This window comes from Varroa destructor, unplaced genomic scaffold (assembly GCF_002443255.2).
Source record: "Varroa destructor unplaced genomic scaffold, Vdes_3.0 BEIS01000003.1, whole genome shotgun sequence".
Taxonomy (NCBI): domain Eukaryota; kingdom Metazoa; phylum Arthropoda; class Arachnida; order Mesostigmata; family Varroidae; genus Varroa; species Varroa destructor.
The window spans coordinates 29,285,311-29,291,807 of NW_019211456.1; the positions used below are offsets into that span (position 1 = coordinate 29,285,311).

The 6,497-nt window shown below is 41.1% G+C and overlaps 1 long non-coding RNA gene across 1 annotated transcript; it reads right to left on the reverse strand.

The window, feature by feature from the left end:
• Positions 1-769: 769 nt before the first annotated feature.
• LOC147756780 (uncharacterized) lies at positions 770-5,910 on the reverse strand. The gene is made up of 2 exons (XR_015323730.1): positions 5,377-5,910; positions 770-3,798 (listed from the first exon to the last, which is right to left on the reverse strand). It is a non-coding gene; the product is annotated as an uncharacterized LOC147756780 (long non-coding RNA).
• Positions 5,911-6,497: the final 587 nt, after the last annotated feature.

Sequence of the window (6,497 nt, forward strand, 5' to 3'; positions counted from 1 at the left end):
TATATATTGTCATCCGTCGCGGTAAAAACTTCATGTCTAGTAGGGCATTAGAAGATCGATGGTATCGCTGACGTATGATAATGAATGTAATACTAAGATACTCGCTATCTCTCAAGATGTGCCACCCAGTTTTATCTTGATGGTAATAGAAAAAAAGAAGACGTTGTTTGCTATTATGAATCGTGTGTGCTGGTATTCCCATAAATTGCATGGGTTTAACTGAATAACAATGCAGCACTTGCTAATTATGCTCGGCTTCTGCCGAAGAAGCGGAATTATATCTTGGGATAGTAAACGTATTTTCACATGTATCGCTTGTGTGTGGCGAAAATTCCGTGCCTGTTGCTCTGGGGCCTGGTGTTCTTTATTCTCCTGATCTAAGGGCGCTTGGCCATACCTGCATCCAATCGGGGGTGACCTAAATGACTTTGAGTTGTCAGAGGGTGGTTGCGTTTCTTTTCTTCGGTACAGACTCAATTGACTTGCAGATACAGACGCTTCCGATTTCAGTTCAGGCCCTTCACATCCCTCATTCCAAAAGAATATTTTTACTACAAGGCTGAATACTAAATCAGCTCAATTCGAAGCCTGCGAGATCTCAACAGGAAAACGAGGCGACTAGCTCTGCGAAGTGTCTTTACGTTGGAGTGCTTCTCGTAATAATTTGTAACTGTGTGTTTATGTCAAACTAATGAACATTGTGTGCGTTATTACTCAGAGCTTCCTACGCTTCAGGTAACTGAGGTGTTTAAAAAGAAGTAACTGAACGGTGGTTTACGTAGTTCTAGAATTTATTCAGTTCTTTTGGTACAAAACATAATGTCAACAACTTCAAACCAGTGAATATTTTTAAGCTGAGGTGAGGGTGTTTTCAGAGCTCTTAGTGAATATGACTGCTGGTTGTGTGGCCTCAAAGAAAGATTAGCTACCAAGCTTGCCAGCCATTCCACTTATGTCTCGGTCGACTATATTACTATACAAAGGGTTTACGGTTCACAACATAAAATAAGCGCAAAACAAGCGCAAGCCAAGCATACGTTTGTATTCCGAATTCGCGCAAGCGTGTAGCCATTGGGCTCGATATAGGCTGCTTAGAATCTTCGACCGCATTCGTGAAAATCCAACTTGCCACAGTAGACGTACGGTCATGAAGTTCGAGCGGATGACTTTGAAAGAGCTTCTGTTTGCTCGCCCAGGTTATTAGTATACAAAATAATACGGCAGAGACAAACGCGCCAGTAGTAATTCAACTTGTTTAGCTTATTGTGTACCTGGAATCTGCAGACCTGACTTACATCGATACTGTTTTAATCTATCTTAAAGTTGTCTGCACATCGATTTGAGCGGACATTGCCGTACAGCTATATAAACAACACAAAAAGGAGATTTTTCTGTATTTTTTTATAAAGACGACAGCGGCGATCTCATTATCTCATATTTGAGCAATAATACGCCTTCGCTACAGACCCTAGTTTTTCTATTTGTAAATTACATGACACTCTAAAGGTTTGCTAGTTGGTTTATGATGGGTAGGATTGGTAATGCAGCCTTTATTTACATATAAAAGCCACTCTTAAGCGTAATGGCGCAAAGTTGCAAAGAGAGCTGTGCTCGTGTTTAGGCATTTTCGATAACGTTGCAGAACAGGCTTATCAACAATGACAACAGTGGCAGATCTTTCATCCTATCCGAAGGTTTTAGCAGCATATTATGAAAGGTGCCATTTTCAGTCAGCAATCTGAGAAGAACAACAATTTTGCTTATGATGTGGGTTTATTTGCCGCTGAGAGAAAATTTTTTCTGAAAGTTCTTGCTGCTGAGGTTGCTGGGTTGTATCGATATCTTCGCTGGATCAGAGAGCACTTTGTAGAGTAAGGGGTCAAATTTACAGATATTTTCCCGCAACTCTATATATAAAGGCCACGGCTCTTTTAAGGGATCATAAGTACAGTTTATTAAAGAAGTATCGAACATTTAAATCTAAGGGTACTACGTGAATGTAATGCAAGGTATCCTTCCTGCCGCTGTTGGTGTGCACATGCAGTCTTAATCACAAGGCTAAGGAGCTAAATACATTTGAATGGTTGTACATCTGCTATGAATCTATTGATACAGTGAGGACGCATTCTAGATTCGGCTTTTGCAAGTGAGAGAGAGGAAATGGCAAGAGAGAAAATGTATCGGGGGGCAAGAGTGGGGACCACATGAAAGTTTCGGTACTGTTAGTTGATTCAACGAGATCGTTTGTGTGATTCGGTGGGGCTATCTTTGGCCAATCGACCAGATGTCTCCATGGCTCTCTGCTGTTAAAACGCACAATCAGCGCACAAAAGCAGAGTCTCCGCTTCCGGATTACGTTTATAATTACGTTATCCTTCGTAGACTAAACTATAACTATGTATTAGCTAATAATATACAGATACATCATGTCACGTTCTATTTTTCTTTCTTTTTTATAGTAGGTTTATAGTAAGAGTAAGTCCACAATCGATGGCAACCAGCACTGTGCTTCTTTGGAAAGATTTCAGAAATATAAAAAACGTTGAAATTGCTTGTTGTGACTGTGTATTCTTCGAGGTAATCTAGCAACTGGTTTTAGGTGTTTTTTAATTTGCATAAATACATTTTTATCAATGATAACTGTAAAGAATTAGGTATTGAGATCCCTAATATACACGGAAATCGTAAATATTCGTTTCTCGTATACGCTAGAGGTGCCAAAATGCGATTTATCAAAATCTATTGTAAAACCCTTCCAATATTTTGGCTGTACGTTGACATCTGCCCTTATATGAATCAGCTGTGTTTTTCTAATAATAGTTATTATTACGATTTTTTTTTTTCGTGTATTTACAAATATCAGCTAGCGTAATAGTAGTATAGAGAGATATACAAAATACATAATGTGATATGAGCTGTTTGCCTCCTTAGTTCAAATGAATTCGTCTGACAGCCGAACATCAAAGGGACTTATATAGCATACTCCAGCTGCATGTCACTGAATGTAGCTGGATGTTTCGACACAATGTCAGGTGGTAATAAGGGCAAAGTAGCCTAAAAAATCTGTTAAGTGTACGAGCCGCACACCGCCATATTCAAAATGGAAATTACCTGAAACAGAATGATGCATTCAGTGCGAAGGCGACTCAGGAAGACATCTCTATATATATATATATATACACAGTATAGCACGTCGCCTTAAACGACGACGCTGCACTCCTCCACCAGTACCAATGCAATGCAAGCGCTTACGCAATCAAGGTAGGTTTGAAGTCGGGCAGACCTTTCCGAAGCCTTCGTCTTTTGGCTTCAAACGCAGTATTGCCTCAATAGGACAGATTGCGTGTTATATGAGTGCACAGACCCTGATTATAAGGGTCACCGTAACGAACGTGACCCGCCGTCCTACTAAAGGGACGCCATCAGCTCAGCGATGAACGACAGTCGAGTATCTAGGCAAGTATAGGAAATCTCTAGGGCCGCGTGGAGCGGCATGAGACCTGATAACTTAGGAGCAAGTAGCGGCACAGTGTGTAGAGGACAACTCGAAGGGAGACTACAAAGTGTCCAAAGCCGTCACCGAATTGGCGGGTGAATCTTGTACACTACATTACAGCAGATGTGATATCTCCACACGGACGGACATCTCCACAGGTGGGTTCAGTAGCTCGAGCTAGGTCCCTTAATAGACCATCCAATTTTCCTGGCCACCGCAGTGGGCCCCGAGGCGACTCCAAGGGCCGAATTCGGCTCTGTCACTTTCTCTGCAGTAGGCACTCGAAGGCTGAGGCTGCAGGACTAACAGAGATCGCAAGTAAGATTAGTAAATAAACTGAGCTTTTTGGGTGGTAAGAAAAAACAAGCTTGTTTGTACGATGCACGGTTTGCCGAAGCCAAGGATGTAAAAGAAGCTGTATTTCACAGTCGTATAACATGGCAGGTACTATGAATAACACTGAGGTAAAGAATGACGGACACGGGGGTTAAATGTGTGATAACTTTGATGAAAATGAATCATGAACAGAATAATGTATACGCGGCGCGCCTATTTCACAGTTTCCTATTATACAGCTTCTGTTACAAGTAAAATGAGGCGCTAATGGAGATTCTTTGGGTTATGGCAATAACACAAGCCTCAAAGTTTTCATGTGTTAAACCACTGATGGATCCTCAAAGGCAATTTTTTAATTAAGAGCTCGCCTAGCTCTCGCTTACTGGCTTGTGTGGGATATTTAGGCAAGTATTATGTTATGGCTTGTTTAAATTTAACAAAGCGATTCTCGATATTATAAACCTTAAATACCTATCATGAAGCAACAACGATTCTAATTCAGAAGTCAATAGGTTATCTTCTATTTTGTTGTCAAGACCAGGAATTGGGGCAGAATTGACATTCATTAATTTAATGTCAAATACTTATTCTGTAACTATCAACTCGATTCCCTTTATTCAATACCACATAAAGGGAATCTATATAGATCTATATGATTTTGTCGCTCTTCACCCCCCTTGTTGGTAGTATTACAGCTCGTATTAGTGTACGTTTAGAATACGTTTTATATAAACGAGCCACTGTTATCGTAATGAGATGAAATGAAGATTAGCCAACGCTCTGCTTGGCATATGATAAAAACTACACTGCTATCAATGTTTACGGATCAGCTTGGAAGGTTTTTGGCGGCTCCTGCTTATATAGGCCTGACGAGCTAGAACTTTCAAGCGTCACAGAACCGTATAATGCGCAGCCTTCGCAAGAACGAGATTGAGCGGACTCTGTTCTTCATGGTTAGAGTTCGACAAAAGTGAGATCTGGACAAACTCTGTCTTCAAATTATTTTTTTCAAATATCTTTAAATGTATTAATGGAAGCTGATAGACGGTACCTGTGAGACAGTGGTACAAGATTTAGGACATTACATTATTTCGTGCTTACCAAACTTAATATATTTTCAAAAAGGTATACGGACATGCTGGCTTTAATTTTCACAAAAACCTGCTAAACGATTTAAGATGTAGATAAATATAGATCAATTATAAGATGTTGAAGAACCTGTTGTCGAGGTAACTAAATGGTCAAATACGAAAAATATAATTTCTTCAGCGGCCTATGAGTAGTTTTGGTGATGAGGCATCGTCGAAGCTTTAATTAAACGCATGTGCATCATGTAGGTTACTGGCGACATTTTCGTGTTAACCTTCTACGAACGTTGAAAAATGATTACATCGTATATCAGTTATATAAAGTGTTGACTTTCAAAGAGTTTTTGATAATCAAATAACTGCCTTCTCTCAGGGAACTATTGGTTGCGTTTTCTATTCGTGCAAACCAAATGAAGGACATTAGCTAGCGACGATGATGTAAACAGAGAATCGTACCTTCGCCGAGCGGACAACTTCTTCAAAGGTTTGGACCCTTCATCAAGGTAATCGAATGGTCAGCAGGAGTTCAGCAAATAGACACGTTGGATCGCGGAAACGAAGCAATTCGACGTGAGCAAAAACAAGCGTGGCCGTTCGGAGTCAGCAGAAGAAAGTGGCAAGTTGATCAGGTCGTTGACAGTATCCGAGTTTGCTGAAGGACAACACAGAACGGTGTCGAAGGCTATTCGTTAGTGTCGTAAGGACCACTAGACCCAGCAGGATCTCAGCATTGTTGACACTTTGCGCCAATCGGTAGCCGACTGAAATAATAAAGGCTGACCGTTTCATTCTCAGGCCGAAGTAGTCTCTCTATAAAGTGAGAAGGAGACACATCGGTTGTCACTTGCGTCAACAAATACCAACTGACCAAAAGGCCTAAAGGTCACTCGCTGCGGCACAATCTTTCGTCAAAGACCTGCCTCTGCCATGTTCCAAGTGTGCTATTGAATTCACATATATTCAGTAAAATAATAGCAATCTATTATACTATAACTTTATGAACTCCTAGATCTCTTTAAGCTAATCGGTTTTCACCACGACCACTTTAAGGGCTCACGCTTGCGGTCTACTGTACAATTGATTATCGCATATTCCCCTCCTCTATGACCTCGCAGGTTTAACGATATTATAGCTGCTCCAGTTCTACAGTGTCACATGTAAGGTGATTCAGCGTATCACACAAGTACATCGCTTGTGGGTGCTGGCAGTTTGAGTAAAGGAACTGAAGAGAGTTTGGCGCCACAAGAAAGGACAAGTACACATGAAGCATGGCTTTTCGCCATTAGTAATGTGCTGCTACTACTATCTCAGCAACAGCGACGGCAATAGCGGGACATCCACGTAACGTGCCTGCCTGAGGATAGCTGGCCTCACACAAGTCCATGGAATGGCAATAAATGATGCGTACATGAGTGTGTGTCTGCATGAGGCATCTGTTGGTGTGCCATGGTTTGCTATAACGGAAGTGTGTATTCTGCGTGCGCTTATTCCTGCAATCGCGTTTATCTACTGAAAACAGAAGGCCCCTTGAGAGACGGAGTCCCTTCAAAACCAAAGCAGGCCGAAATCGAGAATAA